Genomic DNA, 13885 nt, shown 5'->3' on the forward strand with positions numbered 1-13885 from the left:
ATACCTAAATATTGTATTTAATCGCGCCAGTTATAATTAGTAAATTCTTAATGGGGTGATGTAATTGAAATTCCATTTATGTGTCATCTTACAACACAAGGAATGAGTCTAGAAATGTTTCCATGAAAATTGACCAATCTTACCGCCTTCGAGGGTTACGACCTCGTAAACAGTTTTACTACTGAACTTTTCCAACCCTACATGATCTATTGCTAGGCTTAGATCAGTTTTCTTTCATTTCATCTCTTGCTAAAATGAACCATTTAGGAAATTGACCTCTACTTAGCAATGTTGTAGCTAATATGGTAGCTATTGACAACAGCTTTTAAATCTAAAATAGACGGAAACTGGTTGTAACTTTAAATTGAATAGGAATTACTCTTAATATACAAGTAAGAACGCTTTTTTAATTTCTTTGCTGCTTCGAAAAAGGAACAGAAAGAAATTGTTATAAAAAGATCTCAGATGATGAAAGTCAGGATTCTTCAAATTAAACCGATTCAACAAAACTATATTTTTGATTTGTCATTCGATGTACCTACAGTCATCCAAGCGAAGTAGAGGCCCCTTCATAAGCGTCAAAGCTGCCGTCCAAGCAAAGAGAACTTCTATTGGTGAGGAACAAAGACCCAGGACCTGGAGTGAAATGGCACCCCAGCCCGTAAAACAAGTTCTTTGATCGAGGTTAACTGACCTCTTGCACAACCAAGTAATTTAAACTACTATACAGCATACAGACATTCATTTGCAGAGTTTTGAAACGCCACAAGATCTATTTTCTGCGTTGTTTTACGCACTGTTAAGATGCACACGTTACTAAGGGAAGGACCAAATTAAAGTCAGAACAGAACAATTGGCTGCCCTGAAGAACAAAAAGAAACAACAAGCAAAAACTTCTAAAGAAACAACAAGCCATTTTCAGTAATTATAAGCCACCCGCATACATATAATGTTATTTCACTTTATACAATATGCATCTGCTTTGTTTTAACATATTCTGTCCAAGATTGATAATGAAGCATTGGTTTGCAAACCAAATCTGACTTTTCATTTTAGCGATTGTAAAAAAGAACTAATTCAATAACTCGTAAATATAATTGTCTCAGCTATTTAAGCGATGAATATGTAAGAATAAAATTAAATAAAAAAAAACAAGTTTTTTTTTAACTGAAAGTAAGAAGCGACATTAAAACTTAAAACGAACAGAAATTATTCCGTCTATGAAAGGGGCTGTCCCTTCCTCAACGCCTTCCTCTTTACGCTAAAGTTTTTTATTGTTTAAAAAAAATAGAGTTGTGAGAAAGTCAAACTTTAGCGTAAAGAGCGAGGCGTTGAGGAGGGGACAGCCCCTTTCATAGACGGAATAATTTCTGTTCGTTTTAAGTGTTAATGTCGCTTCTTACTATCAGTTAAAAAAACTTTTTTGTTTATTTAATTTTTGAACGTTTTTGAATAAATGCAGGTTTTGATCTTGGCTCACAGTACATGAATAATTAAAACGAAATTTTCATATTAATTTACTTTTATTTGGTTAAATGGCTTTCTTGTTTCATTTTATTTACGAACGTTGTTATTAGTAATAAATATACGTAACTTACGAATTAATTTACGTAACGAACTTCTATATTCATATATTTTTAATACGTATATTAGGGGGTTCGCCCCCTAGTCAATACCTTGCTCTTTTAGCGAAAGTTCGAATTTTGTCCCAATTCTTTAAAACTGACCGCTTAATCACAAAGGCCGTTAATTAGAATAAATAGCTCTTATGAAAGTACTAAAAAATCTCTGGCTTAAAGAGTGAGGTATTAACTAGGGGGTGAACCTAATCATATATGTAATATTTTTTGTTCGTTTAAAGTTTTGATGTTGCTGCTGTTGCATTTGAAAAACTTGTTTTTTATATTTCATTTCTGATCTTTTTTTAAATAATGCTGGGAAATCCGGCGTCCCCTTCATAGCAATGTCCCTTCCCCCATGAAAACTTCCTTCATGGAAAGATCCTCCCACATAACCCCCGACTCCCCCCCCCCCACTACCAGGAAAAATCTGCCCTGAAAACGTCTGTCCTGTATACTTCTCTTCCCAATAACCTATACTATATGTTAACATTGGGTAAAGTTCATAACTTTCAGCCCTCCTCCCGAGAACTTCGGGGGATTAAGTCATCCTAAAAGACATACTTATAATATTTTCGAACATGCTGAACAAAATGGCTATCTCAAAATTTTGATCAGGTGACTTTGGGAAAAAAATGAGCGTGGGAGGGGGCCTAGTTGCCCTCCATTTTTTTGGTCACTTAAAGATGACACTAGCACTTTTAATTTCCATTCCAATGAGCCCTCCCACGATATTCTAGGACCACTGGGTCGATACGATCACCCCTGGGAAAAAAAACAAATAAACACGCACCCGTGATCTTTCTCTTATGAAAAAAAACAAAAACAAAAAACAAATAAACACGCATCCGTGATCTTTCTTCTGGCAAAAATGGAATATTCCACATTTTGTAGATAGGAGCTTGAAACCTCTACAGTAGGGTTACAGTTGGATTAAACTTGATGAAATTTATATATTTGAAATGAGCACTCAAATCCAATTCTTTTGATGTATCTATTTACATCAACATCCCGATTTTTAGAGTTTCGGTTACCATTGAGCCGGGTCCTAATAACCAATGCTATGTGTTAACATTGGGTAAAGTTCATAAATTTCAGCCCTCCCCCTGGGGAGTTTGAAGGATTAAGTCATCCCAAAAGACATAGTTATAATATTTTCGACCATGCTGAACAAAATGGCTATCTCAAAATGTTGATCGGGTGACTTTGGGAAAAAAATGAGCGTGGGAGGCGGCCTAGTTGCCCTCCATTTTTTTGGTCACTTAAAAAGGGCACTAGAACTTTTGATTTCCGTTCCAATGAGCCCTCCCACGATATTCTAGGACCACCGGGTCAATACGATCACCCCTGGGGAAAAGAAAAAAAAACAGAAAAAAAATTATAGTTTCAGGGGAGGCCGGCCTCGACCCACTCCCCCTGAGTGTGTCCCTGCCAGTGGTGGTTCTGGGCTCTTTTGTGCCCGGGGCAAAATCTTGATTAGCGCCCCCCCCCTCTGTCTCCCACAACATTTTCGGCCCAAATTTTAACAAAGTTTTCGTTTATTATTAAAATTCCCTTATTAATTAATAAATAAACTTATTATCAATTTATTAATTAATGAATAGTTCATTTTTTAATTATTTATTAATTTATTGTTTAAATTACTTAACTATTATCATTTATGTTAATTAAGAAATTGTTTTTTTATCTATTTATTTTTATTTTATTGATTAATTAGTAATTTGACAATTATTTTCATTTATTAACTACGTACTCTACTTCATTTTTATAGAAATTGAATTTCAAAAAAAAAAAAAAAATGACTATAACCGTTAGGATATTTATTTGAAATTTTACGCCCCTAAAATTTCTGCGCCCGGGACAAGTGCCCTCTGAGCCCAAAACTACCTCTGGCCCCTGCTGCTATCTTTCTTGTTGGACATGTAAACCTCGTTTACAAAAAACTTTATTTATGCAATGTTGTCTACAGAAATGATTATAGCTGGAGAAGTCATGTACTTTGTTTTTAACTGTTGGTTTTGTGTAGAATTAATTTTAAAAAACAAAGTTTTTCCGAGGGAAGTAAAGAGCGAAGCTGAAACTTAAAACGAACAAGAATTATTACTTCACAGCCTATCTAACATATATAAATAAATCTAGGATGATCTGGTAAACCGCTAGCACTAGCCCGTAATGGGTTTTTGACTATGCTGATTCCAGTGATATACTTTTCATTTTGATGTGACGCCACTTTTGAGGGATTTCAAAAAATTTTTTCGAAATCACCCTAAATTTCTTTTCGCAATTACTTTTTACTTTTAAAACAAACCGAGATAATAGTTACCATTCCTGAATCAGTGTCAGATGGAAATTTTTTTTTCACTCGGCAATTTTTTTCTAAACGCGTTTTTCAACTTTTGGTTACTATCGGCTGTGGCTCGCCCTTTACTAGGTTGCAGCGCAGCTACTGCTGCAACCATGATGCACAGTGTCCCAAAACTGTGCAAACAGTTCAATAATTTAAATTGTGTCTTTGAAGCTCTGAACAGGGTTTAGGAGGGGCAGGAGAAGTGTGTGCAGCTATGCAGGTCTCAAATTTTTTTGTAGCTCGAAAACAACCTTGCTCTTTACGCTGTAGTTTGACTGTTTGTCCCAATTTCTTCAGAACGACTCCTGAATTACATGGCCGTTTAAATAGAATAGAAAGCTTTTTTTAAAAGTGCTAAAAACTTTAGCATGAGGACCAAGGTTTAGAGGAGGGGGAGGCAACCCCTTTACATACCGAATAATTTTTGTTCGTTTTGAGTTTTAATGTTGCTCCTTACTTTCAGCTGATAAAAAAAAGCTTGTTTTTTTCATTTAATCTTTTAAAAGCTCTACCATCTAAAGAGCAACCGTCAAACTAAAATTTAAAAGGGCTAACTCCTCACTGTTCAAGTGCATATACATTTACATTGCAATTTCATTTGTATATCTTTTTGCAAAAGCTTGTAAATCGTATAACAATCATTCACACCCCAGAGCAGTACCCCATCTCTTCCCTTTCAACCTTTTGACTTGCGGACAATTTTCCAGCAAAGGCATGCTATAAATTAGAACATACTTCTTTCTGTCGACAGAAAAAAACCAAAGGCAATCGGAATTCCTGGATAATAACTCATAATAGTCGCATTGTGATTGGTTGGATTTCTTAGCAATATTGAGGCTATAGCCTGGGGGCTTTGTCCGTGGTCATACATCGTCAATTCGGCTTACAATACTACAGCACTAACCAGAAAGAATGCCTTTATGGCTAATTTTGCTGGTTCGGAAAGACAAGCTTGAGATAGACCAAAATTATGAGGCTCTTAGTCAAAGATTAAGGAAATCAACAAAATAAATGGTTAAGGTTTCAAGATGAATGTCAAACAGTTCGTGTTAACGAACTGTAATTAGGGACCGTCTCAACAGTAACCGAAACTCTAAAAAATGGAATGTTGATACTAATAGATACATCAAAAGAATCATAGTTTTATGCTGATTTCAAATATCTAAGTTTCATCAAGTTTAGTATTACCCATCAAAAGTTACGCGTCTGTAAAAATTTGCCTGATTTTCGAAAAGAGGAAGAAACACCTCGTAAAAGTCATTGCACCTTAATGAAAATCACACCATCAGATTCAGTGTATCAGAGAACCCTACTACAGAAGTTTCAAGCTGCTATCTGCAAAAAAGTGGATTTTTGTATTTTTTTGTCAGAAGAAACATCACGGATGCCTGTTTATTTGTTGTTTTTTTTTCGTTTTTTTCCCAGGGGTGATCTTATCGACATTGGTCCTAAAATATCGTGGGAGGGCTCATTCAAACAGAACTTAAAAGTTCTAGTGCCATTTTTAAGCGATCAAAAAAAGGAGGGCAACTAGGCCCTCTCCCACACTCATTTTTTCCCAAAGTCATCCGATCAAAATTTTGAGATAGCCATTTTGTTCAGCATGATCGAAAAACACAATATGGATGTCTTTGAGGATGATTTAATCCCCCACAGTCCCCGGGGAAGGGTCTGCAAGCTATGAACTTTTCCCAATGTTTACATATAGTATTGGTTATTGGGAAGTATACAGAAGTTTTCAGTTTTTTTTTGTATTTGGGGGGGGGGGTCAGGTGTTGCATGAGAGGATCTTTCCATGTGGGAAGGGGCATTGTTATGGTGCGAGCGCCGGATTTCTTAGTATTATTTAAAAAAACGATCAGAAATTAAACTAAAAAAAACAACATTTTTTTCAACTGAAAGTAAGGAGTAGCCTAACATTAAAACAAAACGAACAGAAATTATTACGTATATGACTAGGTTCGTCCCCTAGCCATTAACTTGCTTTTAACGCTAAAGTTTTTTTTGTACTTTCATCAGAGCTATTTATTCTAATTCACGGCCTTTGAGTTTAAGGGGCCATTCTTAAAGAATCGGAACAAAATTTGAACTTTAGCGCAAAGAGCGAGGTATTGACTAAGGGGCGAACTCCTTAATATACATAATAGAAATATACGAATATACAAGTTCGTTACGAAAGTTAATTCGTAAGTTAAGTCAGAACAAAATTTCGAGAAAGCCATTTAGCCAAAAAAAGTAAGATTAATATGCAAATTTTGTTTTAATTATTCATGTACGGTGAGCCAAAATCAAAGGTGCATTAATTCAAAAACGATCAGAAATTAAATAAAAAACAAAAACAAGTTTTTATAACCAAAAGTAAGGTGCGACATTAAAACTTAAAACGAACAGAAATTATTCCGTATATGAAAGAAGCCGTCCCCTCCTCAATGCCTCGCTCTTTACGCTAAAATTTGACTCTGTCTCACAACTTTATTTTTTAAAACAATAAAAAACTTTACCGTAAAGAGCGAGGTGTTGAGGAGGGGACAGCCCCTTTCATATACGGAATAATTTCTGTTCGTTTTAAGTTTTAATGTCGCTCCTTACTTTCAATTAAAAAAAACTAGTTTTTTTATTTAATTTCTGATCGCTTTGAATTAATGCAGCTTTTATTTCGGCTCACCATACATGAATAATTAAAACGAAATATGACAGGGGCTGTCCCCTCCTCAACGCCTTGCTCTTTACGCTAAATAAAGTTTGACTCTGTCTCACAACTTTATTTTGTAAAACAATAAAAAAACTTTAGCGTAAGGAGCGAAGCGTTGAAAAGAGGACATCCCCTTTCATATACGGAATAATTTCTGTTCGTTTTAAGTTTTAATGTCGCTCCTTACTTTCAGTTAAAAAAAATGTTTTTTTTTATTTAATTTCTATAACCAAAGATCATAATAATCCAAGCGTAAAACAGAAAAATAATAATGTGATAACTGCACCTAGATACAGCACCTAGACTTTAGCACTTAGATATGTTTTCGTTTCAGGGTGGGGAGGGGAGAGAACTTGGAAAATCGCTAAAATATGTCAATTATATGTAAATAAAATGAATTAAAGGGATAGTCCCAAAATCTCAATATCTCCGGGAGGGGAGGAGTAAAGTTCAAAGCCCTCCTTAATCTGCATACATGCTGGGCTGTAATTGACATATCACTCCTGAATTATGTTTCTTGTTGGATTCCCAACCTGAGTCAACAACCTTCAAGATCAACAATTAAAAGATATACGATTGAGGTGGGCAGTATGGGGAGATTTCAGAATTTTACTATTCTAATAGTATAAAATCCGACATTCACCATATCGAAGATGGCACGTCTTGCAATAATGGATGTAGAATGTAGGCCTATAGCATATTTATAGTTCTAGGCATATTGGACTTCTGTCATATTGTTTATATACAAGAGAGATACAAGTGCATTTTTTCACTAAAAAGAATTCAGCCATGTGCCTACACTGTATTCTTTTTTCTTGGATTTTTTTTGTAAAAATTTGTATCGAATTGGTGGTCCTGGAAATTGGGAAGAGGCTTGTACGATTGAAAATTGGAAGTTTTACTGCTCTTATTAAGAACCAAACCTAACGTGATTGAAAGGTGACCAGAACCCCTCCCATGCCATTTTGCCACCGGGCACCCTCGTTGCTCCCGTGGTACAGGATCAAAGTTTTGAGACAGCCACTTTGTTCAAAAAACCAAAACCTCTAATATGTATGTCTCCGGGGATGACAGGGCTCCGGAGCCCCAGGGAAAAGGCCCTGAATAAAGCAAATTACCCATGTTCATATCCGAATGGAACTCTTAGGGACCGTTCGTTAGGCCAAAATTTCACAGAATTTTCAAAGAGGATGCCGAGTGGTTAGAACACTAGGCTTGAAATCCTTTGTCCTTGAGGGCAGGGATTCGAGTCCTCTTGTCGCTGGTTATTTGGTTTGGAATGGGGGTCATTGGTGTGACTCTCTAACCTAGGCCGCAGTCAATCCAGCTCTAAATGGGTAGCTGGAGAAATCTCGGTGAGGTAAATAGGAGGGGTTTGCGAAAGCACAGGATGGCTGGCCCCCAACCCTCATTGCACTTCCTGGCTGAAGGACCATGAAACGGAGATCAGCACCACCGGTAGGGGCTGAACGTAAAACCACCCTACTCTTTATTACTCCAGAAACAACACTTGTACATGGGTAAATCCAAAGGTACTATGTGCACCCGGGTTTACAAAACACTTAGAGGATCGAGTAGAAACTTTTGATGGGTATTGGGGGAGGGAATTGGATCTCTAATTTTTTTTTCTCGTGTGGAGGGTTGAGTAAATCTAAAGATAATACGTACATCCAAGCTTTTTAAAATAGTATATTTGCAATATCTCCGAAACGACTTGGGGGATGGAGTTGTAACCTCAGAAGCAATTGGGGAGGGGTTTTGGGACTCTAAATTTTGTCTGTGTTGCGGTGGGGGCTAAAAATTATTTGTCTCTGTTTCATCTATACATTTTGTGCTTTATAAGCCCTTATGGTACTTGGAATCTACTCAGGGCTAAGCAGTGAGGCATATCAAAATACACTATTTGTTGCCAGATTACCACAATAGTGTATCTACAGTATCGTGGGGTATCTTTGAGGACAAAGGTAAAACTTTAAAGGAGTGTTGGTTGGGCAAGTATTGGTTTAGACTTCAATCACTTTGAAGTGTCGGGATAAATCAGAATACACTATCTATGTCCCAGGTTATCAAAATAATCAATCTACAATGTCTTTGAAATTTAGAATTAAGGAAGGGCCAGAGAGGAAGCTAGAAATTTTTTGTCTCTGATTAACTTAAAAACTTTCCACTATGAGTCACTATGGGATTTACATCGGTTCGCAGCAAAATACCAAATCTAGTCGTAGTTAAGTACCGAGGTAGATCGATATGCAAATCCAGGCTATCAAAAGAAGCATATTTGCAATATGACGAAAACGGGAAAGAGGAGAAAGTCCAAATTTTCAGGGAGTACTGAAGAGGCCAAGCAGACCTCAAATTATGGCTTTAAGGGAGAAGATAAGGTGTTAATTTATATATATATATATATATATATATATATATATATATATATATATATATATATATATATATATATATATATATATATATATATATATATATTCCGATCCATCTAAACCTTTTGCGCTATCAGCCTCTGTAGAACTTTGAATTTATGCAGGGTGAAGTCATAAGATAAACTGAAAAATAGTATTTTGAACCCAGTTTGTCAATCCAAAATATCTTAAATATCTTTGAAATAGTTTGAGGGATAGAGATAAAATGTCAGTGAGTGTTTTGGTGGAATAAGTGCGCTTCAAATGTATTGTTTGCGGAAGATATGAGGAGAGGTAATAAGACTTCTTCTCCAGCTTGCCTAGAGTTGTTGCACAATGAGCCTCTATGAGACTTTTCTTCAAGATGAAGTAACAAGGTAGATCGACAGACAATATGCGCAAGGCTATCAAAATAGCGTAACTCTATTACACCAGGAACGGCTGAGGGATTGAACCGGAGCTTTTGGTGAGTTTTGGGAGAAGGGCAAAGGGGAAGAGGACTTCATCTTTCATGTTTGCACCATGTTGCAAACACGAGCCTATGTTGTTATTGCACCATGAGCCTCTGTGAGATTTTTCTTCAAGATGAAGTAACAAGGTAAATCGACAGTTATTATGCGCAAGGCTATCAAAATAGCGCATCTGTATTACACCAGGAACGGCTGGGGGATTGAACCGGAGCTTTTGGTGAGTTTGGGGAGAAGGGCAAAGGGCAAGAGGACTTCATCTTTCATGTTTGGGGGAGGACATGAGAGTTAAAAACATTTTGCATCCGAAATATTGGTTCTCTCCAAAACGATGCCCGAGAAAAGACCAGCGACTCTTCTCAAAACTTGGGTTAAATCCATGGTCAATATAACTTCTATGAACAGAAATAAATTGCATAAAAAAAGGAAAAAAAGAAGGAAAAACCGGCCAAATTTTTTTATTCGACCTGCCAGTGTCTTCGTTCAGCCATGCAAGAATGAATTCCTGCACTTCAATGGTTTTTGATCATTCTAAATTAAACGATTAAAATTCGTGACGTCAAAAAACAGGACCGTGAACTTCATGTCGCCAATTTGATTGAATGTAACATTAGCAAGTTCCTAGGCCAGGTGAAACCCCAAGAAGTAAAAGTAATATTAGCTGTATCGATTTATGACACCCCAAAATAGGCGAATATTGTTTTTCTTTGATCGGCTTGAAACTTCCGGGGTACGTTGACAGGACCAAAGTATCTCGAGGACGACAACAGAGTTGGGAAGAAAATTTGGCTTTATCGATTTGTGACACCCCAAATTAGGCCAAACATTGTTTTTCTTTGATTGGCTTGAAACTTTAGGGGCACGTTGACTGGACCAAGGTATCTCGTCTTTCGCTACCCCTCAAAAAATTATCCAGGATTCCCCGAGTAATGATTTGAGTTAATTTTTTGTTTAAACGGAAAGCTTAGACTTAATAAAACCTACTTATCTGCGGTGCTACAAGAAAAAAAATTTCAACGTAAAATCATTTCGGAACATTTTTTTATTATATATTTCGTTAAATATTTTTCCATACTACATACGCGCCACATTTTTGTGACATTACATATATAAATTGCACACCACTGCGTAAAGGATACTGGGAGTCTTATGATGAGGATGGCTCGGAAAAAAGGCGTGCCTGCCCCCTCTGTGGGGAGTTTGGGGATGGGATGGACCATTTTCTGAGTAGGTGCCAAAGTTTGGCGAATTTTAGGGATAATTTTTTTCATGGGGATGTACCGCTGCTACCGGATGTTTTGGGGACTACTTCGAGGGACCTAATTATCGCGTTAGGTTGTTTTACATAGAATAGTCTGATGGCGCGGATTAATATTTTTTTTGGTTTATTTGTTTTTGTGTATATGGCCACTGGTTTTTAAATACACGCATGTATGTATGTATGTATACTGCCTTATACCATGGGCGCCCATATGGGGGGGGGGAAGGGGGGCTCCCGCCCCCCTCTGGCTGAATGATACTGCCTCATTTTCATATTTTTGTTCTGAGATTTCTATTATATAGCATTAAAAGTGCCAATTAGACGAGGTTTGCCCCCCCCTGGAATTCAGCTTATGGGCGCCCATGCCTTATACTTTATAAGGCATGGGCACCTTATAAGGCGCCCTATAAAATTTCACGTGGCCCTATAATGGGCCCCGTTTCGGAGTAATATTATATATTTCACCGTTTCGTGAAATATATATATTTCACGTGAAATTCTACCCCAAATAAACAGGATACTATCTTAGGAGAAAGAAGATTCTGTAATTATTCCACAGAAACTAAAAGACTGACAGATAACACTGTCAACAGTCATTCACATGCTGTCATGTCGTTAACTTTAATATACAGTTATTATTCTCTCAAATCCTCAAGCAAGCTCAGTTTCCAGCAAAAACGCTAGTTTTTAGATTTCCGCACATGCTGGAAAATACCTCTGCAAGTATTTCCGCATACACCAACAATTAGATCCGATTTTAATCCTCATATTGCGTGTCATTTGACATGGAACATCCTTCCCGATTCGGCTCGAGAATGCCACTCGTTTGGCACCTTCAAAAGACTAGTAAAAAAATATTTGTTTTCATGTGATTAATTTTTCTTACTTTTGCCTGAATAAATTTTTTATTTTTCCTGACTAAACTTTATTTAATAATTTTTATTTATTTATATTTTCTTTTCTTCTTCTTTTGCTCTTCTTTCAGTAACTGTGAGTATAAGTGTTATTTTTTCTCGTGGCTTACTTTTGTGTTTTGAATGGTTGGCAACAGTTTTTCCTTTAATTGTTTTTCGTTTCTGTTTTTTTTTCTGTATTATCTGATTGTGACCAGTAGATTGTAGAAGGGTATGAAGATCACTTGATTTGAGAATAATATGCAGAGAAATGAACAATGTTATGCTTTACTGATGTTTGATTTATTTTTTTTTGTTCTTCTTCTTCTTTTTTGTCTCAGTAAGTAATTGGCTATTGTTCTCTAAGTTTGTATTCTGTATATACTTCCCTAATTACAAGCCAAGGAGCCTTTGGGGGAATTAGCACAGTGTATTATTGTATGTGTATTGATAATGAATAAAATCTTATCTTATCTTAAGTCAGTTTACTTGAGCTAGTTTTGTAGATGTATCCCACGTGATCTTAAAGCAATGTTTTTTGTTTCTTTTTTAAGTTTTTACTTAGCTCTTTAATTCCGTAAGAAAACTTCTTTAATTAATTTGTATCAAAAGCGTTCGACAAGGATTTAACGCAACGCAAACTACCATAAATATGTTAGACCATAGCTTAGTACATGTAATTTTTGTATAGCGTCAGTTACTTAGTTTACACAGATGGATTATTACACCCTTATGTAATGTACACACATTGTTGAAGAAGGAAGTTCATATTCTAAGCTTAGACTTTGACAATGCCTGAACTTGAGCAGGACATGAGTACTGTCAACGTGCATTTTCTGGACTGCGTAATTAGCCAAACCAATGATTATACTTTCATAATCTAATCACTATGATTTTTTTTCTTTTCTAGTAAAATCTTTAAGCGTTCTGTAAGAAACTATTTTGAAATATAACCAACAATATGAGTAAAAGTAAATCAAATGAGGGTTAATTAGCGTAAATTCTATGGACTAAAGAAACGAGTTGAAATACGGCTCTAGAAGGGTGGAAACCACGGAATAGCTGTGAGCAACACACGTTCTAGTTATACCAATTGTGTCAAGGTTTTTTCATTTAATCCTAGAGCATAGGTAGCCTACACCAAAGAAGAATACAAATTTGAAAACAACGAAGTCTATATTATTCTCCTGCAGAAAAACGCGTAAACATATTCTAGTTTTGTTCCTTGCTCTCTAGCGTACCCATTTATTTAACAACAGGGATTTCCAGGTTATAATTTTCTTCTCGCCTAGAAGTTTTCAAGCGACTCAAAGCACTGCGTAACTCATTTTAAAGGTAGCGATATTATCCGGAACCGGAAGCAATATTATCCTTTATAGCGATTTCGAAATTTCCTTAATTTTTTTTTGCAATAAACTTGTAGGCCTGCTATTAAGATTAAGGGAATGAGGTTAAATGGGGATTCTTCCTCATTTGACATTTGTCTTAAATGTCTCTACTTTTCGGTTATTTATTACAGGCTGCACTTCGTTCTTTACTAGGTTGCATCTGACGCGGCAACCAAGATTTACACTCATGATTTTGTTTTCTTTTCAAAGGATTTTGCAATTTTTATACGTCATGTCACAATAACGCAGAAAATGATACCGCACAAGAAAGTAATGATACAAGAAATGAACGAAAAAAGGAATCACAGGAAGAAATCATAAAAATCAAATGTAAATACCTGGATTAAGTGTAACACTTGGGACATATCTTGTACATTCCTCTATCTTACTTCCTAGGTTAAGACCAAGTAGTTTCTCAGCTTGCTTGAGACTGACAGGTTCTCAGCTCCCGCCTCCGGTAGCCTCCCAATCCTTTCACTGGCGGAAAATAGCGCATGCTCTTAATTTGTCCTATAACAATATTTCTTGTTATTAATTTTCCGGACATGCCTTAGATGAGAAACGGTAAAAATCCAGGTTATTTTTATTAAAACTCCTCCCTTTTCAATGGCTGAGGAGTTCAATACAGGTGTTTCTTACTAATACAGGTAATTCTTAGGACTTGTCAAAAAGTTATAGAGCAAAAGTGAAGCAGAATTTTATGAACATCAAGCCATTAAATTCCCTAACGACTGGTCATTAAATCAATTATTGCTGTATAAGGGCTTGGAATAAGGGCAATTGCAGGAGAAAGCACAGAATAGC

General features: G+C 36.3%; 1 protein-coding gene across 1 annotated transcript in view; it reads right to left on the reverse strand.

The window, feature by feature from the left end:
• LOC148946908 (uncharacterized) overlaps nucleotides 1–13488 on the reverse strand; it is a 161400-nt gene extending 147912 nt beyond the window's left edge. The window contains exon 1 of the mRNA XM_089097187.1: nucleotides 13420–13488. The gene's annotated coding sequence lies outside the window, so the exon portion shown is untranslated. The remainder of the gene's footprint in view (nucleotides 1–13419) is intronic.
• Between the last annotated feature and the right edge of the window lie 397 nt (nucleotides 13489–13885).

Source organism: Artemia sp. Qi Xiang Cuo, chromosome 11, assembly GCF_049724085.1.
Source record: "Artemia sp. Qi Xiang Cuo chromosome 11, ASM4972408v1, whole genome shotgun sequence".
NCBI classification, from domain to species: Eukaryota; Metazoa; Arthropoda; class Branchiopoda; order Anostraca; family Artemiidae; genus Artemia; species Artemia sp. Qi Xiang Cuo.